A 26047-nucleotide genomic window follows, 5' to 3' on the forward strand; every position below is an offset into this window, starting at 1 on the left:
AAGACAGCAAGTGTTTGTAGGATGAGAGGCAAATAGAATTCTCATACTTTGCTGGTGTGAATGAACAATGGTATAGCCACTTTGTTAAACTGTCAGTTTCTTGTAAAGGTAAACACACACTTACCATATGACCCTAGAAAATAAACTTATGCACACACAAAAACTTGCACACAAAGGTTTACAGCAACTCTATTCATAATTGTCAAAAACTGGAAGCAACCCAAATGTCCTTCAATTCATGAATGGATAAATAAAATGTGGTACATTCATATAATAACACTCATATAATGGGATGCTATTTAGCATTAAAAAGGAATAAACCATTGATACACATAATAATTTGGATGAATCACATAAACATTATACTGAGTGTAAGAAGCTAGTCTCAAAAGGTCACATACATTGTACCTACATTTAAATTACATCCTAAAAAAAACAAACCATGGTGATGGACAGCATATCAGTTGTCACCAGAGCTGGGGTTGTTGGAGGATGTAACTATAAATGGGTATCACAAGGTAGTTTTTTTAGGTGACCATTCTGTATTCCAATTGTGAGTGTCACATAAATTTGACCATGCATTAAGATTTTTATAATACAATTTTCATAATGACCACATGGTCATTTTTAAATTAAAATTAATTTTTAAAAATCTACATAGGGGGATCCCTGGGTGGCACAGCAGTTTGGCGCCTGCCTTTGGCTCAGGGCGTGATCCTGGAGACCCGGGATCAAATCCCACATCGGGCTCCCGGTGCATGGAGCCTGCTTCTCCCTCTGCCTGTGTCTCTGCCTCTCTCTCTCTCTGTGACTATCATAAAAAAAAAAAAAAAAAAAAAAATCTACATAGGAAAGGAAAGGAAAGGAAAGGAAAGGAAAGGAAAGGAAAGGAAAGGAAAGGAAAGGAAAGGAAAGGAAAGGAAAGGAAAGGAAAGGAAAGGAAAGGTAGGTCAAAAAGAGAAAAGAAAATCATAATGTTTTGGGGTCCCTCCCGGAAACACTAGACAATTAATGATCCTTCCCCGGTATTCAGCACCTGGGTTTGGTGCATAGCTTTCACCTGGATCAGCTTTCTCTCAGAACCACTTGGGCAAAGACTGGATTTGAGGTTCCACTCAGTTTTCCATCCCCATTGTCCATTAGTCCCTAAGGTTTGCCTTATTGATTTTCTCACCAGTTTCTAGACCTGTGGAATCAGCCCTAGTAGAAGTGCAGAATATTATAATCACCTGATTTAGAAAATTCTAATACTCTTGGGCTTCATCTCGTGGACTGAGCCCTCAGCATCTTTATTTGTTAAGAATTTGTTAGGTGAGCCTAATGTGAAAGCCACGATGAAACAATAAAAATAATACAACAAAGAAAACAAAATAGAAACAGACTGATAAATACAGAGAACAAACTGATGGTTGCCAGAGGGGATGGAAGGGGTGGGTAGATGAAATAAATAGGTGAAGGGGAATAAGACGTACAGTCTTCCAGTTATAAAATAAATAAGACACAGGGATGTAAAGTACAGCATAGGGAATGTAGTCAACAATACTGTAACAACCTTATATGGTGGCTGATGGAAACTAGACTTATTTTGGTGGCCATGTTGTAATATACATAAATATCATATTGCTACGATGTACACCTGAAACAAATACAATATTATATGTTAATTATTCTTCATTTTAATTTAAAAGAAGAAAAAGAGGGACACCTGGGTGGCTTAGCGGTTGAGCATCTGCCTTCAGCTCAGGGTGTAATCCTGGGATCTGGGATCGAGTCCCACATCCTGCTCTTTTGCAGGGAGCCTGCTTCTCCCTCTGCCTGTGTCTCTGCTTCTCTCTCTCTCTCTCTCTCTCTCTCGGTCTCTCTCTCTCTCTGTCTCTCATGAATAAATAAATAAAATCTCAAATAAATAAAAGAAGAAAAAGAAATAGAAATAAAGGCACACAAGTATTGTGTACAAGAGAGCTATCAATCTATTCAGAGAATGGAAGCAAGTTTTCCTGGACAAAGAGAAGTATGTCGGGACTTGATGAGCATCGTTTGATCCCAGACTTCAAGCCTGGATGAGAATTTTGTCTTGAGACAGAGAAAATATGATTTGTGTATGAAAGGACTTTTGAAGGATTCTATTGCCAGAAGGAAGATTATGAGAGATTGCAAAAATGAGATTTTGTCCTCCATCAGGGATATGTCCTCTCCTCCCTTTTGAGTCTGTGTTGGCCACGTGACTGGCATTAGCCAATGGGAAATTGGCACTTGTAAAGCATACACTCACCTGAAGAGCATTTGTACTAGCTGCTTTTGAAACATTCGTCATCATGTAAATGAGATGTTTGAGAAAGGGCATGTGGCCCAGTGGCCCCCGTGACCCAGCTGTCATCCAGTCAACCTCCTGAAATAATGTGTTGACTTGACCAGAAGCTGACTACAGAAGATTGAGTCTAACTTGGGCCATCAGAGAATGACCTAGCCCAAGTCAACCCAAATTCACCCTCAGAATCAAGAGCTCAAGGGGTGCCTGGGTGGCATGGTTGGTTACGTTTCCAACTCTTGGTTTCAGCTCAGGTCGTGATCTCAGAGTCCTGGGTTGAGGCCCATGTCAGGCTTCATACTTACCATGGAGTCTGGTTGAGATTCTTTCTCCCCTCTCCTTTTGTCACTCCCTCTAAAATAAATAAATCTTTTTTAAAAATCAAGAGCTCAATAAATGGCTGTTAACTTAAACAAACAAACAAACATGAGCACGATTTAGGTTGCTTCTGTGAAAGTTAGTACCAATCAAGGTCATTGCTATTATCCTGCCATCCAAAATGTTGATGCTAAGTACAACAAAGGCTGCAGGTCTAGTTCAGACTGAGGCAGGAGGCACAGATCCAGGGACCATAGGAGACAAGGTTTCACAGAGGTCATGGGGGGGTGGAAGGAGGGCTCCTGTCTGGTTGCAGCTGCAAAGCACCTAACCATTTGCTGCAAGATCACAGAGTGGGATGAAAGAACAGATTTCCAATAACTGACACATTCTTTATGACCCAGGGCTCTCCACATGCTCAATCTCAATGAATCCTCATGAAATTCCTCTAGGAAAGTGGCTATCATCAAATCAAGCAATTTGCCCAAGGCCCTACATCTCACAAGTGTGAATGATGAGGCTGAGCTTTGAAGAGCTAACACCCTTACCCACTGCTCAGATTTTCACGCAGGGGAAGGAATGCACAATTTAGCATTACATGGATTTATAGTCAAATTATCTCCATAGCACTTATTAGATATAGACTCTGAGCAATTAAATTGAGACTCTCTGAGCCTCAGTTTGCTAATCTGAGAAAATAGGGTACAGCAATACCTATCACTTAGGGAAAACATAAATGGGTTACATGATAGAAATGTCACTCAATAAACGTTTCCTGTTTTTCTCTCATGTTCTAAGATGTGATATTGGCTTTCTGCAGGTCATGGCAGTTTATCTTGAAGTTTCTGTGTGAAGTGCAATGCTTTGCTGCATCACTCTATATTCCCAGAGCATTTCTTGCGTTAATTTTTGCTATTTCTCTTCTCTTTCTCTCATACACACACACACACACACACACACACACACACACACACTCACTCATTCACAGTTTTCAAAAGACACATCTGCTCTTACCCTCACTTTTTTTCCAGACAGCACACACACTTTGCCTTGGGCCATACTCTGTTTATTCACCTGCTCTGTGCTACATCTGTTCATCCACATCTGTACGTACATGTGAAGCAGCACCTTTCTGGAAATCATTTCCCTACTCCCTTTCTCCCCACCATCAGAGGAAGGCCGTGGGTCTCACCTGAATGAGGCTTTGTGAAATAGCCTCCTGAAGCTGTCGTCTTCAGTTAGTGGGGATAATGGGATTATTCTATCTGTGTAATAATAACATGTTCAATTTAAAGAGAAAAAAAATCTGAAGCCACTTAAAAGCTGCTGTTTGGCGCCGACATATTATTTCAGTAATGAATAATCACTAAAGATATTATTCTGGATGCAGTTACCATGCAGTGATGTGAATAGAATGCATTAGATGGAAAATTGTATTTCAAGTAAATATATGCACTGGTTGAAATGTATTACCACCCATTAATATGTATTAATTCAGAACCAAATGCCAACTGGAGTGCGCCTCCATGGGTTTGAATGGCAGGCAGTGATTTGGAAGTAGGAGGAAAGAGGTTTGGATTTGGTCAAAGAGACTGAGAAATGATAATGAGGGTGGTGGCTCATGATTCAAAATGAGTGGGTGACAGAGCAAGCACAGGGAGCACACCTCCCACACCTCCTCGAAAGACTTTATCTTTGGCTAAAGCCTATCGATAACTGTTGAGATCTCTGAAGCAGGGGCTCTTTCCTCTCCCCCCACAACCTGCTTCTTCAAGTACTCTTTCCAAAGGAAAGGAAAAAACAAACTTGTATGTTTTTTGCAAGGGTAACTGCCTTCACACATCCCTCCCTCTGTCCCTCCGTGTCTCCCTCCCTTCCTTTCACTTAGTATACAACGGAAGCAACTGCCAAGCTTGACATCATTAAGATGGGCTTCCCCAACTCTGAATCTATAGGGGTTCCCTCATTAGCAGAGGGCTCCAAATCGAAACAGCAAACATCGAATAGGAATGGCTTTCCTATTCTTAAATTGGACACCTACAGAGTGCCTGGATGGCTCAGCCGGTTAAAAGTGTCTGACTCTTGGTTTCAACTCGAGTCATGAATTCAGATTCATGAGATTTAGCCCCACCTTGGGCTCCACTCTCAATGCAGAGTCTTCTTGGGATTCTCTCTCTCCCTCTCCCTCTGCCCTTCTCCACCCATAGTCATGCATGCGTGAGCTCTCTCTTTCTCTCAAATAAATAAATAAATAAAATCTTTTAGAAAAAAAAACTATATTTAAATGGCACACCCTCAAGTTCTCCCCTTTTCTCATTTTATGGTTTCTCAAGTACTCCAAAGACTTAAGGACTCCACGTGTATCTTGGGCTTTGTCAAGCATGCATTTTCTCCTATTTGGAGCAATTTTATTTAAAAAGATACAATTACAATTGTAAATCTCTCTTTCATTAAAAGACACCCTAGAAAGAGTGAAAGCACATAATAATATTTTAAGGCCCATAATCAACAAAAGATTAGTATCTAGAATATATAAAGAATAGTCTCAATATTAACATAAAAAAGACAGACAACCAATAGGGAAATTGACAAAGACTAGACCAGGGGTCTCACAAAAAAAAAAAAAAAAAAAAAAGGAAAGGAAGAAAGGAAGGAAGGAGAAAGGAAAGGAAAAAAGGAGAGAAGAGAAGAAGAGAAGAGAAAGAAGAGAAAGAAGAGAAGAAAAATCCAAGTAGCAAAAAATCAACATTACAGATTTCAAAATAGAAAATAAATCAACAAAAAGATATCTTTGAACACCTGTCAAATGCCAAAAAAAAAGTATTCCATTGATACCAAGTGGATAAAAATTTGGAACAAGAGAAATTTTCAAACACTGCTGGTAGGAGTGTAAATGAGTAAAATCTCTTTTGAAACAGTGTGCCACGGTCTTCCATAGCTAAGGGCGTGCATATTCTATGATATAGTGGTTCAAATCTCAGACATGTATCCCCAAGAAACACATGTACACAAACACCCATAAGAACAGCACTCAAAATCGCCTCAAACTAGAATCACCAGTAGAATGGACAGTAAATGTGGTGCACCCACAAAACAGAACGCTCTACAAGAATGAAAGTGACCAGGCTATAATTTCTTGCAGCAAGATGAACATCCCAAATGTAAAACTGAGGTAGAAACAAGACTTCAAAATACATATGATGTGATTGCTTTTGCGTATTATTAAAAAATGAGGTAAAGCTAAACCGTATTGTTTAAGGATACACACATTATGATAAAGTATAAAGGAAAACAAGTAAATGACCATCGCCGGGTCAAGAAGGTGGTTACCTCCACATGGAAGAAAGAGGTGCATAACAGGGATTCTGGGTGCTGATGTCATTCTAGGTCATGACCTATATGGATGTTAGGTATTTGCTTCATGAACATCTCCTTAAAATACACAGCACCATTGCCTATTCTTGACTCCACATATGCCTATTATATTTTGCAATAAGAATTTAATGTTAAAGGGGCACTTGCATGGCTCAGTTGGTTAAGAGTCTGACTCTTAAAAAAAAAAAAAAAAAGAGTCTGACTCTTGATTTTGGCTCAGGGTCATGACCTCGGGGTTGTGAGATCAAGCCCCACCTCAGGACCACAATCAGCATGGGGTCTTTCTCTCTCTCTCTCTCCCTCTGCCCCTCCCCTCGCTGTCTTTCTATCTCAAATGAATACAAAATATTTTTAAAAAGAAGTTAGGGATGCCTGGGTGGCTCAGCGGTTAAGCACAACTGCCTTCGGCTCAGGATGTGATCTTGGAGTATTGGGATTGAGTCCCACATCAAGTTCCCTGCATGGAGCCTGCTTCTCCCTCTGCCTATGTCTCTGCCTCTCTCTTTCTGTGTCTCTCATGAATAAATTTATTTTTAAAAATCTTTAAAAAATTAAAAATAAGTTAACATTAAAAATGTAATTCAAACTGGCATGTTCCCCAGCTGACTATTGCAGATGCCCCGGCTCTAGCTTCATATCTTTTTCCAAACTTTGGTTACAATTTCAGCGTGCTTCCCTGTCCTCTCCCTAGCCCTTCTCTGCTGGCCGCAGCACCTTCTTCCACATTCGCAGAGGTAGGCTTGCTCCACTAAGTGTACTCAAAGCAATAGTGCAGACAAGTGCCACTCCCTCCTTCTTGATACATCGTCTCCTGAGTTCCACAATACCTATGTCTCCTTCCTAGCGATCATCTTATGCCATTGGCTGCTCCTCATCTCCTCTTGGATCCTCTTCCCTCCCTCCACTCAATCGGCGTAGCCCAGGACTCAGCCTTTTGGCTCCTCATGATCTCCTTCTCTTCCATCTGCTCCTCTTCTCTTCCCTCCCCTCCCCATTCTTTCTTGATGGTCTCATCTAGATCCATGGCTTTAAATATCCTCCCCGATTGCCATGCCTTATATGGTTTCTGAACTCCAGAGAACACATCTGCTGTCAACTTGGCACTTGAATTTGTATGCCTACAAGGAATATCAACCTGAACTTGTCTGGAACAAGAGTTCTTGCTCCCCAAACCCACTGTCAAACCTGCCACCCTTCCATTCTTCTCATTCTAGATCAATAGCTATTTTATTAAACCAGTTTCCCAGGTAAAAACCCACAGGAACCAGGAACCACATCTTTTTCCCCCTCTCTTCCTCCCCACATTCCATTTATTGCCATGAACTATCACTTCTGCCCATAAGAAGTATGTGGACTCCATGCTTTCCTCCATCTCAGCTGCTCCCACTATAGGGCAGACCACCATCACCTTTAATTAGCTGTTGCCATGTCCTCTTGGTACATCTCCCGGCTGCCACTTGAGCCCCTACCTCCTGCAATCCATTCTTTGCCAAGCAGTTCAGGAGATCTTCTTTAAATAAATAATGCAACACTCTACTGTTAAAAAACTTCCAATCATTTTCTGTTACACTTAGAATACAATCTGCCCTCCTTTCCATGAGTGAAGCATCTCTTACCATCTTCCCTGCTCAGCCCACCAACAACCCTTATTTTCAGTCCCCATCTGCCTCACTCACTGTGCTGTAGACACAATCATCTTTTTGTTGTTGTTTCCACCAAAACCAAGAGCTTTCCCTGTGACCTCAAGGCCTTCTGGCTTCCCATTTTCTCTTCTAGAATGCACTTTTTCTAGGTCTTCCATGTCTGACCCCTTATGATCACCTGAAAGAGGCCCTCCCTGACTGGCCATTCTGGCATGGCTCCCCTGGCACCTTCCACCAACTCCTTGCTTTATTTAATTCCCCTAATTGTTTTACAAAATACTCTATTTGCTGAGTTGAGGTCTTGCCTCCTGTCATGTCCCCAGTCACTAAAAGAAAGCCTGACATTCAGTAAGAATTGATTGAATTTAAGACTGAAAGATGAGAGGGAGCTTTTCCTAACTTTGCATTATTGTCTTTTCCAGAAGTTACTGCATTATCAATAGTGGATAGGAGACAGTTTTCCTATTTTATGATACAAAGTCCTGCTAATGTTACTGAATTTTTAAGGATTCTCATGATTGCCGTGAGTATCCATTGTACCGTGTAGTGTGAATGACCATGAATGAAAATTCTCATTTGCTGCCAGTGCATTAACTCAATAGAATTTGGAATTCTTTGGAATTTGTTGGCAGTATTTATCAGAAGGTTAGAAAATGTGCAGAGACCATTATAGCCACTTTTAACATTTTATCTTGGGGGGAGGAGAATAAAACATATGACTATATAATCATAATAACAAAACAAAAACTAAATAAATACGAAAATCCTGGAAACAATTTGAGTATATGACAGCTAGAATCTGGTCTAATAAGCTAGCTGAAAGCTGAATATCTTGAAATCATTAAAATTATGTTGTAAAAGATTATTTAATATAATGGAAAGTTGATCTTTTAAGTCATAAAAAGATATTTACAATGTGATCATATTTTCATTGAAAAAAGTCATGATATTTTTATTATATAAAATTATGCATAATGAAAAGGTTGAACAGGCATATGATACAAAGCAGTGGGTGGTAGCATTATGAATGAATACCTGTATTTTCCAAAGCATCTACAATGAATTATATGTTTCAATTTATAAAAATAACAATTTATTTGGTCTTAAAAAATATATATGTATTAAATGAAAAAATGACGGATATCTCCACTAGATAATTCTTGCTGATTTTTCAAATGAAAAATCTTCACTATGTGAGCAAAACAAAACAGTATAAAGAGTGAAAGCTTTCCTAATATGCCCTTCCTCTGTCTTATTTCTTCCCACAAGAACCTCTACTAACATTTTCTTATGCATAAGAAATATTTTCCCCATAATAACTTTATTTCGTCAATAGCTGGAGAATATGTCATTGCAAGGATGTGCCATAATTTATTTAACCATTGCCATAATGAGGGACATTAGGATAGCTATCAGGTTTTTTCACTATTATGAAAGATGATGTAGGGTGTAGGGAAAACTCTAGAAGTTTAATTACCAAGTCAACATACAGGTACCTTTGCCTATTTTGAGATATAGTACTAAACGGCTCTCCCAAAACACAACTGTCAAATCATATTTGGTGATTTGCTTTAGGGCTGCCTTTTATGTCATGATGATATGAGAGGATGTTTCATTTTTCCAATTAATTCATAAAGGAAACTAGAGCATCTCCTTTCTCAGGATGGGGAATTTGGACAAGGTGATTTGTAATGCCACTTCTAGCACTAAAGTTTTAAGGATTCTGCATGCTACACACAGAAACATGAAAAAGTATTACTAGAAATACACAGTAAGGAAGAAAACTTGGGTTACGAGAAAGAGCACTGGAATGAGAGCCTAGACCCTGTACTTTATTAGGCATGTGAGTGATATGGTGTTTGTGAGTCCTTGAATTTGGGAAGAGGGTCCAGTGTCATTCGGAATTGACCTTTGAAACCAGGAAGTGGGCTCTGTGCATAACCCACAATGGCCCAGTGTTGTGAGCCAACAATGGATGGCATGCAATGCCCCATAGCAAGGGATATCACGTGTAAATGTTACTGCATGGCCCTGTGGTGTCCATTTTGTGGCTGGGCCATTGTGTTCCAAGGGGTATGTAGATATAGGGGAGTAGGTCAGTGACCCTGGAAGCATGTGACATTCACTTGGAAAATTCCTAGCATGCAAGTTAATTATGAATGACCTCTTTAACATTTGAAAGTTCAACATTAGGCCTTCTCTATCCAGGCAAGGTGAAGGGAGCAAGTAAAGTGTATGCTGCCCATTACCCTCATAAACAGCCACTGGATTAGCACTCAAAAGAAGACAATCTTTTCTTTTTATTAACCTGAATTCCTTGGAACAAATTGGATTTGCTAGTTCTAATTATCCTCAGGTATGCCTGAATCCCAATGTATTTTACCATTTCAATAAGTTGAGGTATTGGTTTGATTGTGCTTAAAACTCAGGCACTTGTAGAATAAAATATATGCAGATTATGCAACAATCCTGTATAATTATTTCAGAAACAGACCTAGTGAGAAAAATCTTTGTTGTGTGGAAGCCAGAGCAAGAGTGTTAAGATGATGAGATAATTATGGCTCAAGATACCACTCTCTTCCAGAGAGAAGATAGAGGTTGGTCAACCAGGTCGCTAAATATTATAAATATTCCCAGGGAGAGGGAAACTAGTGGCCTAGAGCTCGGAAAGTAGGAAGGAAGCTGTGTTTTTAGGATGGGTAGAGCACAGCAGTATATCGTGTATAAGGATGAGATGGCAGCACGCAGGGCTCCGAGGCTGAGGCAGATGGACCCAGAACAGAACCCAGAGATCACAACAGCAACAACAGCAATAGGTCACACTTGGTGCTGACCATGTGCCAAGTACCAACCAAAGCTTTCCACATGAAAAAAGTCCTTAATTCTCACAAAAAGCATTTGATGTGGATATGATCGTGGTGTCCACTCTATAAATGAGAAAACCAAGCAGAGGAGAAAAGGAACTTGCCCACCATCATGCAGTTAGTAAGTGGAGGCATCAAGCCTGAGACCAAGTCATTCAGACTTGAGAGCCCCTCTCTGTAACGAGATCTGCCTGGGAATTGGAAGACCAAAGTCCTTAAGAAAGCTGTCACATCATATTTTTGACAGTTTTGTCCTCAATGTTCTAGTGCTGCCTTTGTCACCTACAAGGTTGGTTCAGTTTCTCAGAGCAACATCTTGAGAAACTTCTTGGAACCTCAGTTTTCTCAGTGGAAACCCAAGACAGGTACGTTAAGGGACCCTGAAAGACTGCCTCCTTCCCCATGTAGAACTATGGCTGAGGAGTAACTGCCAAGAAGGGGCTCCATTTCTCAGCCTGCCTTGCATATAGGGGGCCTCATGTGACTGATGCTAACCCATGTCACTTCCAGGATGAAATGCATAAGCAAGTCTTTCCCATACTCTCTTCATCTCTGGCAATCATGGAGGTCACATGGTACCAAAGGTGACAGTGTCCTAAAAAGAAAGAAGGTTGGATCCTTGAGTCACTGTTGAAATGTGCTCAGGTGCCACACTGGTACATGGGCATTGAAAAGTTTACACAAGAAAGAAAGTGAATATTTATTCTATTAAGCCTCTGAAAACTGAAGTTCTGTGGTACAGAACTCAGCCCTACATGGTTATTTGGGGACCTGAAAAGGCAAATGCATGCAAGACAATTCGGCATCTTATACGCAGTTCCTTGAAATCATTTCAGAGCCTTAAAGGTGAATGCGTATCTTGTTATCCATAACAAGCTCCTTTACAAAACAAGTGGGTTTATGTTCATGAGGTGAATTTTGGAAGCACCTAAGGATGGGTGCCAGTTCCCAGGGGAACCAACCATAAATAGTGGGGTGGAAATTTAAGTCCTGCCCCCCTAATTTCTGGGAGGAAAGAGGAGGCTGGAGGTTGAATCAATTAGCAGTGGCCAATGATGTCACACCCAGATGTGAAGCCTCTACAAGAACCCAAAAGGAGGGGATTTGAAGAGCTTCCAGATTGGAGAAACCAGAACATTGCCTTATGCCACCATGCCTAGCCTCAAATTTCACACAAACAGACTCCCTTGTTTGGGACCTTGTCCTATATCTATCTTCACCTGGTTATTTATTTGTATCCTTTCATATCCTTGGTAAGAAAACAGTAATCTAGTGAGCAAATGTTTTGAGAGCTCTGTGAAGTTCTCTGGTAATTTAATTGAATCCCAGAAGTGGGAATCTTCAAAATGGAGCCAGTTGTTCAGAAGCACAGTAACAACCTGGGTCAGTGACTGGCATTTGAAGGTGAGGGGGATGTATTTGTCTTACCCTGTGGAATCTGGTACTGTCTCTAGGTAGACAGTGTCATAATTGAGTTGAATTGTAGGACACACAGCTCATGTTGGAAAATTACTTGGTGTTGTGGGGAAATCCCTGCCCCCACACACATCAGAGGTGGGTCCAGAACCTTTAACCCTAAAATTAAGTCCCTCATTGTTTCCACAACCCTATTCCAAAAAAAGCTCCCACATATCTTACAGCCAGGATTTTATGAATGCGGCCTCCAAAGCTTTGAAGTCTTTCAATATCAGTGGCAGATTGAGCAGTTTATACTTTTAGTATTAACAGTGCTTTATCCTTGGATGTAGGCCCTTCAAAAGAATCACTGACATAATGAATATAGTAATAAGAATTCGTGGGAACTGGGGCACCTGGTGGCTTAGTGGTTGAGTGTCTGCCTTTGGCTCAGGTTGTGATCCCAGGGTCTTGGGATCAAGTCCTGCATCAGGCTCCCCACAGGGAGCCTGTTCCTCCCTCTGCCTATGTCTCTGAGTCTCTCTGTGTGCCTCTCATGAATAAATAAATAAAATTATAAAAAAAAGAATTCAGGGGGACTGACCTTAAGTAAAACATAACCTCTGACTCAATTCTTATGTACTACTGATAGATTCAAACTTGAATTGTGTCCATAAAGACTAATTCTACTCTGATCACTAAAAGAATTCATCAATATTCATTCTGAGAGTGTGATCCTCCCAATATTCCAGATCTTACTTTTGCTTTTGACTAGATGCCCATTTAGATTGGTTTCTAACATCCAGAGTTAACTAGTCACACAAACATGTATTGCTCATATGCTGGTTCATAACAGATTGTCACAAATTTAGTCACACAAACTTCAAACCCCACACATTTCTTATCTCATAGTTCCTTTGAGTCAGGAGTTTGGTTTTTTTTTTTTAAGATTTTATTTATCCATTAGAGACACAGAGAGAGAGAGAGGGAGAGAGAGAGAGAGAGGTGGAAACACAGGCAGAGAGAGAAGCAGTCTTCATGCAGGGAGCCTGACGTGGGACTCGATACTGGGACTCCAGGATCAGGCCCTGGGCTGAAGGCAGCGCTAAACTGCTGAGCCACCCGGGGTGCCCTGGGTCAGGAGTTTAAGCACAGAACAGTTGGGTGTCTCATAAGACTATGGTCAAGTTGTTTGCCAGGGTTGGTGTCTCATCTGAAGGCTTGACTGGGGAAGGATCTGTGTCCGGGCTTATCTACATGGTCGAGGCTAACCTTCTTTGTTGTGGTCTATTGGAAGGAAGGCCTCTGCTTCTCATTGGCTATTGGCTAGAAGTCCCCATCTGTTCCTTACCATGTGGTCCTCTTCAGTATGGCAATTGACTTTGTCAAAGCAAGCAAGAGGAAGAATGCAAATGTCCCTGATATCCACTTTCCATCTTACAGCCTCGGTAATATATTTAAAACATTAATTAGATCAAATCACGTCCCTGTTTACAACCCTCTAATGGCTTCTCATTACATTTAGAGAAAAATTCCACATTCTTTATCAGGTATCCATGCTCTAGGCCCTCTCTAGCTCCTTGACCTCAACCCTTACCATTCTCCAACTTTATAATTGTGCTTCAACACACCGGCCTTCCTCCCTTTCCCCTACATTGCCAAACTAATGTCAGTTGCAGGGCTCTTGCACATGTGTGTTCTGCCTCAGAACTTCATATGATTCCTTTGCACATTTAAGGAGGTCAAAAATCTCCCCCTTAGTGAGGCCTTTCTCAACCATTCAGTCTAAAGAAGCCTCCCCAAACCCATCACATTCTCTCACATCCCTGGGTTTTACACCTCTCCATAGCATGTAGTCCTCTTAAAAACTATCTTGTCCATTTATTTGTTTCCTTATTATCCATCTCCCTCCACCAAGTTAGATGAAATGCATGTAGGTAAAGACTGGTGGTGATTTGCTCACTATTTTTGTAGTGTAACATTTATTGGATGGACAGATGCACAGATGGATAGATGTATTGATGCATGTTTGGGAATTCCTTCAGGAGGCCATGAGGTAGCAGCACTATGAACATTGACAATGAAGTAGTAAAGCAGGGTATGTTCTTGAGTCATCAAACTGAGGACAGTCGTCTCCTTCTGCCTGTCTCACTCCAGGTCATTTGGAGTATAAGTTTCAAAACCCTCATAAACGGAAAATTATGAGGGGCAATACTTAAAGCATATTTCTGCTCTTAAAAATGTATGATCTAGAAAGTTCTGGGAAGAAAGATGAAGCACACTTAGACTCCATGGGAAAAGAACAACAGGTTAGCAATAGGAAGAAAGGTGGCTAAGAGGCTAGGGATAGTGCACGAACCCCAAAAACCCCACTTCTGGGAACTGAATCAGCCAGGAAGAAATATCAGCTACTCAATAGACTATAGACTGAGCAAGACTGGGAGATTAGAAGAATCATCCAGAAAAGGGGAAGCTGAGTAATGCCAAACAGGGGATGGAGGAATGTAGAAGCAGAGTAGGCAGGAATTTGGCAGGGCCACAAAGAGTTGCATTCAGAGTAAAGGAGGCCACCTTAATGTCACTCCCAACTCATTGTACTTGTGTATCACTCTAGACCTTCAGGAGATAGGAAAGAAGGCGCTGGGTGTATCTTGTCAACGCTACTTCCTCTTTGCAAGGGGAAGAAAGTCTGCAGCCTGGCAGGACCCAGTGAGACCACAAAGGTGGTTAAGGTCAAGCTCAAATTGGAATAAAAGCAATGTGGTCGTTTCAAGACTTGGAAAGCATCTCTAAGTGAAGAAAATAGTAGTGGACAGAAATGTCAAGAGGCCAGTTCCATGGCTGACCCTTTCCAGAGACTGCCTATGTAGACTGGATGTAACACCGCTTCCCCCAGAGCCTTAGTTTCTCCATCTGTAACATGAATGAAGTGAACAATAACAAGGATCACACATTCAAATGCTTCCAAGAACCAGGGTGGTTATGCAAATGGTCAAAGCAAACGGGACATGATGTTGGATGGGACCAGTGGAGCCCTGAGAGAAGCCTACCTATTTAGGGAAATTGTCCTATGAAAATAAATAAATAACAAATAAATATTCTAAGTGTCACATAAGTATGTCTGCCACCTACTGGTTTACAATCTTCCAGGAGAGAGAGTCTCTGACACCCTTGTCAGTTATAACACAATTTTGTGGATCTGCTTATTATATTTGCTTATTTATGTAGCTAAGTCCCTTGGAAAGCAGGTCAGGGTTGTAAATGTGGCTCGGGACTATGGGATGTGTGATCTCCCCATCTTTCCTATCCTACCCACTGCTGCTGCCCACCTCACTCGGCCTGTGTCTGCTCTGCCCCTATTCAGCTCTGGGAGCATAAGAGGAGTGAGGGCAGAAGCAAAACCAGCACCTGTCTATGGGGTCTCCATGAACCTACTAGCAAAAAGCAGCCCCTCGGGGCAGACACATTGCCATGGGCACACTGCTTTGCAATGGAGTTCCTCTGGCTGGTTGTTTAGATCCCCCTGGTCCTTTTTGGCTGATCCTTTTGGGCAGCACAGCAACTACACCATAAATCACAGCTGCCTTGACAGAAAGGGAGGAGATGTCTTCACACAGAGAACTGAGGGATATGGGGAGGGCAGTGGTGAATGGAGGGCCATGCCCCTGTAGTGACACAAGATCCCTGTCACCATCCCCAGGCCTGCGGCTGGAAAATTTCTAATGACAACAAGGCAACAAGAAGCCACAGCATCAGTGCTGCTTCCATGCCCATCTCAGTCTCCCTCTTGACAGCACAGCTAAGAGATGGTTCTTTGTGACACCAAAGCCTGGCAAAATGAACCATGAACACATCTCATGGTACCATCTGCCTGGCAGAGGTAGAGGTGAGTCCTGCAGCTCCCTAGGACATCTGGGTCTGCTTTCCAATGTAATATGATGATTTCAGGTGGCCTTCCCCTGCAGCTCAGGAGCTCAGCAGAAAGACTTCCTGCGGTTCTGTCTAAAGGACTGGGAACTTGTCCTTTGACGGGCATGTAATTCACACCATCAGTTTTTCATCCTCTCCCAGGCTGACTGCAGCTTCTGCCTGCAATTCCCAAGTGCATCCAGGGTAAGAGCACCACTTCAACACCCTCCTCCCCAGAGCTCCTCTTAAATGCCCTTGGCACCGCCCCCCCCCCCCCACTTATCTGCAGGAGCCCACAAATACAAAACTCCTCATTTTGGAACTCTCAGCAGACTCATGAATATCACAAAGATGTATCACAGCATCTTTTCTCTCCAGACCCCGACCAGTTGATACTCGGTGCACGTTCACAAGGAAAAGGCCAGTAATTGGTTTTGCTGGAGGAACAACCTCAGAGATAAATGTCCTGTGTACAATCATTTACCTTCCCTGGGTGTATGTGTGTTTCTGTCTCAGGTGCCGGGCCCCCTCATTGCTCACTCCTTGAACCCTGGATGCCCATCGTGGTGACGGAGGGGCTGTCAGAACTGCCAGCACACAGCTTTTGGAGGAAAGAAGCCTGGCTATCCTTGGCCCCAGGCAGACAGGCACATGGCTCCTGAATCAATTTGCTCCTCCTTTATACAAGCCTCTCTTTTAGTCTCATGCCAGAGTAGGAAAGCTTTAAAAAGAGAGACTATTTGGCAACATTAATTTGCATCCAGTGGATGGTGCATCTCAGGGCAAAGAGCCATGTTAAGTCTGCACCCTCCATCCCTGCAGGAGGAAATTAGACTGTTCTCGTTGAATACAAGGATGTCATTCACTGGCCCCTGTCTCCCTGGCCTCTTAGGTTCTCCCTTATCTGACATCTCCTCTACCTTCCCTGAGCCCCCTGTACTGGCTCCATCAAGCCACTGTGGCTCCATAATGCTCTTGCAATTCTGCACCAGGGCATGAGTTATCTCTTCCATCCAGACTACCCTTCCCACCCTGGGTGACTTACAAATTCTACTCATCTTTTCAGATCTGGATAAGTGTCACCTGCCTAGGTCTTCTTTGACCTCTCTCACCACCCATCTGTCTCTTCACCTCCCTGAGCACCCCAAGCCTCAGTGGACGCTCTGCATGGTCTCCCATGTGGCAGGCTTGCATAGCTAGGGTCCTTCCCCAACTCCCATCTAGGACTGGTGAGTTCTGAAGGATAGAAGCCAGTAGGGTCTGATCTGTGTGTTTCTCCAGACCTTTGAGATGGTCTTAGAATGGGATGATGGCTCATCCCCAACTCCCGATAAGCCATGTACTAACTGCTTAAAGAAGGGGAGGAGGCAACGAACTTCAAGCTCACCGCTTGTCCCACACAAGATGCTGATTAACACCATCGCAAGGGACAAGAGAGTGTTTAGATTTGGACATTCTTGGGTTTCCTTTGCAGCTCCTTCCTTTTCTTGCTCTCTGACTTAAGGTCATCCCCTCTTCTAGGCTGCAGTGTTCTCACCCGTAAAATGGAGATCATGAGACTTCCCATCATCACATAGCTCAGAGAATGCATGATATTCTGCACACATACTAGGGGCACCAGATGTCAGATATTAATTTAATTTGGCTTACAACATTGTTTATCCTTTCAGTTTTTATACAGATAAAATCCTGTTAAGGCAACAGTTTTAGGAAAAATCTCTGTAAAAAAAAAAAAAAATAGAAGAAAAGCTCCAATTGCTAGCTATGATTAATTTACTCAAGGCAGTATCCAGAAAAACAAAATCCCCAACTACCACATGTTTGGAAAGTGCTGTAGGTTTCTTTGGAAGTTGACTCTTATATGATTTTGTATTTAGTGTCATTCCTTCATAAATTATATGTAGATAAAATGTTGTCTAATTAATTTGGGTTCCTTTCATACATCACTTAGTACATAGCATTTAGTACTCAGCTTGAAAACTATGCGTAGTAATCAATTTCACTTGAGGATGCTTCTTGACTGACATGTATCATTTGACCCAATAACATGTAGACCGCAGCATCTTTCTTATGAATCATGAATTCAAGTAGGCACTGATATGGAAAATTTTCTTAAAGCTAAGAGCTATCATAGTAATGTTATGATCATGGTCATCCTATACTTCTCCAAGGTCTTCCTCAGCTTTTTTAGAAGACTGAAGGAGCCTTATATGCCAGTTGTCCTCAGTGCCTTCAAGCAACAAGAAGGCACATGTTACCATTTTGGAGGCAGGAGAATTATGAAAGTGTCCACATGTCCTCCTGTGAGGAGATGGGAATATAACATATTATTGCCACATTCACATAAGATCATTTTCCTACCCCAAAGCCCATTCTATGTCATCCTAACCCCATTTCCAAGCCAAACTCTGGCTTTCCCTGGTGCCCACCTTCAACCAATCACCTTACCTCTGTTCTAAGATTTTTATTAAACTATGCAATCCCTATGAAAATAATTCACTTTTTAAATCCAATTTAAGGGAACTGCATTCACATTTTACCAGGGGCTTCCCATCAATTGAGTGACTTTCTTTCTATCATTCAAAATGGTTATTCAGCAACCCTCTCAGGATCTGTACTAGGTTCCCAGTAGTGGAACAGAGGCAGAATATAGGGGTTCCCCAGACCAAGCCCCTGCCTTCCATAAGGTAGAGATTCTAAGAGATGGTAGATAGTACACACATCTCCTTCCTTCTAAAACATAAATGTGGTGCCATGAGGACAGAAACACTGCCCCTAAAACATCTAAATGAAATATCAATGGCTAACCAAGTAATAGCCACAGTCCGCAAGTCCCAGTGATAGGAAAGAACAGGACACAGGTTTCAACTACTGATCTGACACTTAAGTAGTTGTGTGATTAAGGGAAGTTATTGTTATGTCTGAATCTCTTCATCTTCTATAAAATAATGCTAATAGTATTGATGGGAAGAGATGTTATGAAGTGTAAAGGTTTAGCAACTAGAAAGTGTAGTAAATAGCCATGAATATGAGCAGTGTTTCTCCAAGCCCACTCCCCACTAAGAAAGATTTGTGTGTGTCTCTGTGTTTTATGTGCATTCATTCATTCATCTTATTTCTTCAATATTTCTTCTCATATTAACCCATTTCTAGTTACCTGGTTCTTGTTCTGGGAACTTCTCATTATTGTAACATTAAGGGGAGATCAGAATGGTGTGTGCTCACTGCAGCTCATAGAAAGGAAAAATATTTCCTTCAGAAATGTTAGGATGTTCAAAAAAAAAAGAATTCTCAAAAGTGTATAAAGCCAGCCATGGGAATTCTGAAATATCTACCAAAGATGAATCCATTACAGTTGCCAATTTTTCATCATGAGAAAATTGAAACAGAAAAAATATATGTCAGGACTACTGCACCTGATCCACCCAGAGAAATGACCTGTATCGACTGGCATCACCTATATTCCCAACACAGGCATGTTTACTCACAAGTGGATGTTACTCTCAATGCATCACATTTTTGGTTTCACTTCTTCATTCAACAAATAATTATTAAGTGCCCAGTATGTTCTTCATCTTCCAGTAATGTCTTCTATTGGAGCACACAGACAAAACAGCTCTTTGGAATTTCATGTGTACCTATGTGAGCATGTGTTCAAGTGGGTGTGTATGTGTGTCTATATGTATATACAGTTATATGTGTATCTACATACATGTGTATGCCTGTGTGCACTTGCACGTATGTATGTGTACACATGTGTGTGCTATATATGTTCACATGTATGGGGTAATAAGTATGCATAGATGTATATGTGTCTATGTGTATGTGCATGTGTGTGTGTTGGGGGTGTTTTAATCCTTCCTAAGAGGTCAATCCTGCTCTTTTAATGAGGACTTTAAAAAAAAAAAAAAAAAAAAATGAGGACTTTATTTTGGTGGTCAATGTGGAAATCATCATATTGGGAAAATGGATTACTATATGGAATATTCTGCTATTTTCTTATAAGATATGGTACAGTCTTCTCATTATCTATCTTTCCATAAGGGGAAGTCAAGGAACAAATCATGCTTTCTGCTTATTGTCTCAGAAACCACTCACCCTTAGTCACTCACCAAGGACAGCCTAGCCCAAGGCCCAAGGCAGATCAGGCATTCAACAAATACTTAAGCAACTTTGCATCTCTGTGTTTGTCCATCACATGACTACCCAGATTGCCAGGTTTGGTGTGGGCAACCCAAAGATGGCTCTGGCTAAATAGGAGACTCTTAGTGACCTGATACACATGTCCGAGGCCTGGAGAATTCAAGAATCATCTAATTCTAATGTCAGTCCATTGGTTTATTCAAGAAATGACCAGTTCAGCTAAAATGCACTGCCATTGACCTCTCCACAAGGCAGGCAGTATTGCTCTGATAAGATGGGCTACCATTCCCCTAGGAGGCCTACATCCCCATAGAGCAGCCCACTGACAGGTAAGAGCATTAAAGACTCCAGAGAGATGGTGCAAGTGGCAGCATAATCCTTATGCAAATTAGGACAAAGAAGCAAAGGCACATAGAAGCTGCTTTTCAGGGCACTGCCCCTGAAGGAAATGAAAGGCAGAGCTAAGGAAATGAAGCTGGAGATGGTGACATAAGGAAGCCAAGAAAGCCAGGGCAGTCACTCTTAGGAATTTCAATTCATGTGGGAGGCTGAGCACTGGAAAAGCATCAGCATGGAGATCTTCAGAGCCGGCTTAGCAGGATGGCCAGGGATGAACCCTGAGCACAGAATCCCGGTCTGACTCTGCAGCAGCCTGATCCAGGGTGCAGTGCATAACCTCACAAGTCTAGTTTTCTCTGATTCCCATATGGGAAATAAAAGTACCTCTTCACAAACGTGTAGATTCTGTTTACCTGGACAATATATGTTTAGTAATAACTTTCTCAAACCCTGGCATGTGGTAGAGGTACAGTCGCTATTATTTGCATACCACCCCAGACATTAAACACATTTAAAAAATAATAATAAAAAATAAAAAAAATAAAATAATAATTAAAAAAATAAACTCACTTTCTACATAAACCTCCCTGGGGAGAAAAAACAACAACAACAACAACAACAAAAACCTCCCTGGGGAAAACTCTCCTAGTGTCAACTCAACTATCCTGACTTTTGCCATTTTCACCTCTGGCTTTCCTGTTTCCCCAGATATGGGAACTGGAAGGGCATGTTTTCGGTTTGCAGAGGACCACACCACTGCTTCCCAAGTCACTGGACAAATGGATGACGTTTTCTGAACTTTCTTTCATGTCCATAAAATGAAAATAATAACTCATAGGTTTGTGATGAGGAAGAACAAAGACACTACATACAGAGTGATGACCCCAGTACTGTGAGAACAAGGGCTTAGTAATGCCCGCTGTCATCCTTCTGGATGCTAGCACAAAGCACCTACACTGGGGAGCCTCTAAATAGTGGAAATTTACTTCCTAAAGGCCTGGAGGCTGGGAAGTCAGAGATCAGGGTGCCAGCATGATCAGGTTCTGATGGACCCTTGTGTGGGCTGCAGACTGACATTTTCTATTTGTGTTCTCACATGGTTAAGAGCAGAGAGGAAGCAAGCTCTCCTTCAAATCTTACAAGGGCACTAATCTTGTTCATAAGGGCTTCACCTCCATGACCTTTCCTACTCCTAATCACCTTCCAGAAGCCCCATGTCCTAATACCATAATGTTGGGAAGGTACAATTTCAACATATGAAATTCAGGGGGATACAAACATTTAGTCTGCAATAATTGCCTATCCCACAAATAATTATAAGTATTAATGCTACTACTACTTACTATTGACATTAATAAATCTCATTGTAACCATATAGACCCTTGCTTGTCAACCAGAGTGTCCCCTCTAGGGGAGAGGCTCTCAAGGCCTAGAATCACCAGCAAGGGGCTAATTTCTGGGTTGTCCCTGTATTTTCATTCCAATAGAAAGTCTCAGATATTTCATTCCACCAGAATTCCCTGACGTCTGGTGGTTGTTCTCATCTCTCTTGCTTGGTAACCATGAGCAACTGAGCCCATGTTTACCCAGGCCACGCCACACAAGTTGCGGTGATTGGTGACAGGTTTTCATTTCCTGCCACCATCTTTCTGGAAATGAAAGCCCATCTGGTCCTGCAAAAAGGCACACAATGCAGAGCTACTGCAGGATGGAAAACGGAGACATGAGAATGAGGACCGAGCTGGAGCCAGCCCCTTCATGCCTGCTGTGTCAGCCCCTCGGCCCTTGTCCACGGAGCATGCAGCATGCCATTGCAGGGCAAACAAAATCCCTTCAAACAGGCATCCACCCTTGAATGGTTTTCACTGTGCATAAAATATTTAGGGAGCGAGCTCAGACAGTATATAGTCATGTGCTGTTTCCTGCAGTTTCGAGAATTGTGTGAAGAATAGTAAGAAGTAGTGCCCTGGATGTGAGTTTGCAGGGAGTTGTGGAAGAAGAAGAAAGTACTGGAAGGGGCCATGTGTGTGTCTCTGCCCAAAGCCAGGCTCAGAGTACAGACAGCAGACAGGAGGGACTAGGGGAGGTTTTTGCCTCCTGGAGAGAAAAGCACTCAGCTTTGAGTGACAGTCCAGAGTTCCAAGGATCAGAGAGACAAACCTAATTAGATTTGCTAATTCTTAGTAATTCTAAGACAATTTGTTCTTATTAAACCTAACTATTGTCTCATTACCTGCTGAAAGCAGGTCTTCTCTGGCTTCCATTGCCCCTTCTCATCTTGCCTGGTTGATATCAATAATCATTTTACTGATACAAGTAATGATTGAGTGACTATCATCACATGGCCATCAGATGCAATAGCTGCATGCAGCTGGGCCTTGCTACCTCCTGATTGTCTCTGCCCCAATCCAGCCCCCCCGCCCCCATGCTCACAACAACATCCAGAATGCTTCTAGCATCCCATCAATGTTTCCTACATCTCATTACAAGTTTGGTTTTGATGTTTTATTCCTAGGTAGTCAAATATTTTGCATGGCTGAGAAGGAAAAAAGTGGTCCAGAGCAGGCTAGAGAGCCAATTGCAGAAAAGGTAAAAATGAAAGAAAAAGCATCCTCTCTCTCTTTCTTCCTTGCTCTGTCCCTCTGCCTTCTGCTGTGTTTTCTCTGCAGTTTCTATCTCTGTCTCTCTCTGCCTTTCAGTATCTCCTTCTCCAATTTTTGGTGAGGCAACCCCTTAGCGATGCCCACTGTCCACTTGATACCATACCAGGAGTCTCCCTGCCAGAAAATTGCCATCCGGGCCCCCATGTGACCACTGATATGGGATGGCTAGGTGCTTGAAATATATAATAAAAGAAGCCTTCTATGTTGTTTCAAGGTCCTAGGGGCAGGGAAGCAGGTAAACCATCAATGGTGAAGAGGACTATAATAAAGACTCATACAAACTACAGCAATTACGGAAGGGGAGCCCCTAATCTGGATGAGGTACTCAGACAAGTGTTCACACGGAAGTTTATTGAGTTACTGAATGCCTGAATGAAAGAGTATGAGTTATAAGATGAAAATATCAAAGCAAGAGAAAAGCATTGCCCGACCCTAAATAGAAGGTGTCATTTGTGTTTTCCTTACAATGAAAAATGTTCACTTTCCATAAATGCAGATGCATTTACCCTTCAAACTATGTCATCCCCATGGACCTGACTTTCACAGACAGATACCAAAGCTTCCCTACTTTCTCACTTGCCTTGCCTTCAAGAGGATCTGAGATGTTACAAGGTCTCACCAGAAAACTGGAAACCCTTCTTGGGCCATATGCACTTAGGGATGTTAGAGAGAAGTTACCTTTCTCTTAATCATCCCAAGCTACTGACCTTGAGCAGACCCCTTCCTCAGGGAGACCATCAAGCTTTATACCAACGTCTGGATCCCTACCTGCATGAGTTAGCCTGTGTCCCAGACCATCCTTTACTGCTTATCCTTCCAGACCCTTTAATGCCTAAGAGAATTTCTTCAGGGCAGAAAGGGGAAAAAAAATAAAGACAAACCCTCGATTCTGGAAGTCTTCTAAACTGTTTCATTGACCAAGTAAATCCTACCTCTTGTCTGAGATCCCTCTTGCTCAAACAAAAGTCTGCACATTTTTCAGAGTGCTCTAACCCTTAATGAAACCCCAAGTCTATTATGTCCTGTCACCGAAAGCAAACTCTGACAATGGTTGAAAAGCTTCCTGGAGAGATGTCAGTGCATGTGTCTGATGTTTTAAGAGACAATTGTATGTGGTCATACAGAGCTTTGTGGATTGGCAGGTGGGTAGAGGAAGAGGCACCTGTCACTCTCATTCTCTCACCTGCTGCTATGACCCTCTTAGAAAGAATGAAATAATGAGCAGACAGCATCATCCAAGCATGAAGGAAGAGTCAACACTATTTGCTTCCACTAGGGGTTCTCTAAAGGTTTATGATCAGGAATATCACATTCAGAAAGTAAATGTATTTTTGCACATAGTTTTCTATATTATATCATATTATGTATACTCTTTTCATCTGTTTTCCTTATCTCTAAAATTATAAAACTAATACTATCTTCTCCTTACAGTTTATGTGATAACTAACTGAGATATGAAATGCTAAAAATAAAGGTGATCTCTATAGTATCTCAAATAAATGTTATTATTGGCAGTTATTGGCAATGTTATTATTGGTAGTGCCAATTCCATGCAATAGTAATCCATTATGCTTATAAAGAACAGTCCGTGTGCTGAGAGTTTTCATGTTCACTGCTGATGAGACAATTGCTCACTTCTTCACTTTAGGGTATCAAGGCAGCTCAGTGACTTCCTCATGGCTCAGACTGGTAATGACAGCTGGGACATGCAGAGCAGAGTGATGGTGAAGAGCTTCGCTTCTGGAACCACAGAATCCCTTGGCTTCCCAGATGGCAAGGATCTGAATCGTAACTTCACTACTCATGAGCTAGGCAACACTGTGAACATCACCTGGCTCCCCCAGCCCTCCAGCTCTTCATCTTATTGTAATAGGTTCTTTTAGGTTGTTGTGTCGGTCAAATAAAATAATTGATAAAAAAAAAGTACTTATGGTTGTATCTGTCATATCTACCATGTGCTTCACAAACCTTAGCTACCTATCATTGAATTAAGATTTTCTGAACCTCACAGTCTTACCATTACCTAGGTGTAAAGATGTCACCCTTAAGATATCTGTTTCAAAATTAAAATTAACTGGGAATTGAGATGTAGGTCTGCTCTCATCCAAGAGGTGGTGAGACTAGGCATCTATGGGGTATGCCAACAGAGCAGATATTCATGAAACAGATATGGATATCTTGTGAGAGAGGCTTATATTCTATTTTAAAATGAGGAAGAACAGATTCAATAGTGAACAAAAACTCTATACTCTTCCCCAGTCTCAATCCAAAGGTACGGCTGGTTCCTTCTTGATATACAGTGTCACATATATATAAAGGATTAAGGAGGAATTCTAACTATCCAAGAGCTGCTAGAAGCCCAAATCTGTCTTGTTAATGGCTGCTTCTCTCAGAAGAAACACAGAGATAGTAGGGATGGAGAAAACAGAGAAATTATTATTCTGGACTGCCTCATGGGGAAACCTGCTTGATTATGTGGAAGATCCAGCAATAAAAGGTGACTCTGTGATCTTATTTTTTTAATAGAAAGGAATATGTTTTTCAAGTTTACCACTTAACAGTTTGCATCTTGGTGCTGAAATTTGGATTCCGATTCCACTGACTGATCTATACACGACCTTCAAACATGTACTGGAATTCTCTGAATTTCATTTTCCTTATTTCTAAAGGAGATGCAAATGAATGTGTTCACTATTAGCACTACTGTTTGAATGAAATGAAATTATAAGTAAGACCAACCTAGCATGGTGCCTAGACTATAGTGGATGTTCAGAAAATATTAAATTGTTTTCCTTGAGTTTGAGATGTCACAGAACTCAAAGAAATAATAAGAATCCAAGAGGGTACATGGCTGACATTAGATGGGAAATTCCTGAAAAGCAAAATTATACTACAATTATGGACAATTCCAATGAAAGGAAATGCTGCTAAGGAAAGACATGTACTGTCACAGGGAGCTCTCTGGCAATCTCCAACTGCAAAAGACCAAGCATAAAAACATGGACAGGAGGGCGTGTGAGCAAGAAGAAACATAAAACATGTGTACAACAACCCCATGGGGACACTGTGTAGGGGGATAAATCTGAGTGA

General features: G+C 41.6%; 1 long non-coding RNA gene across 1 annotated transcript in view; it reads left to right on the forward strand.

Moving 5' to 3' along the window:
- LOC140610253 (uncharacterized) overlaps positions 1–24822 on the forward strand; it is a 72892-nt gene extending 48070 nt beyond the window's left edge. The window contains exons 3-4 of the long non-coding RNA XR_012011984.1: positions 22810–22883; positions 24606–24822. This is a non-coding gene — a long non-coding RNA (uncharacterized lncRNA). The remainder of the gene's footprint in view (positions 1–22809; positions 22884–24605) is intronic.
- The last annotated feature ends 1225 nt before the right edge of the window (positions 24823–26047 follow it).

This window comes from Canis lupus, chromosome 2, assembly GCF_048164855.1.
Source record: "Canis lupus baileyi chromosome 2, mCanLup2.hap1, whole genome shotgun sequence".
NCBI lineage: Eukaryota > Metazoa > Chordata > Mammalia > Carnivora > Canidae > Canis > Canis lupus.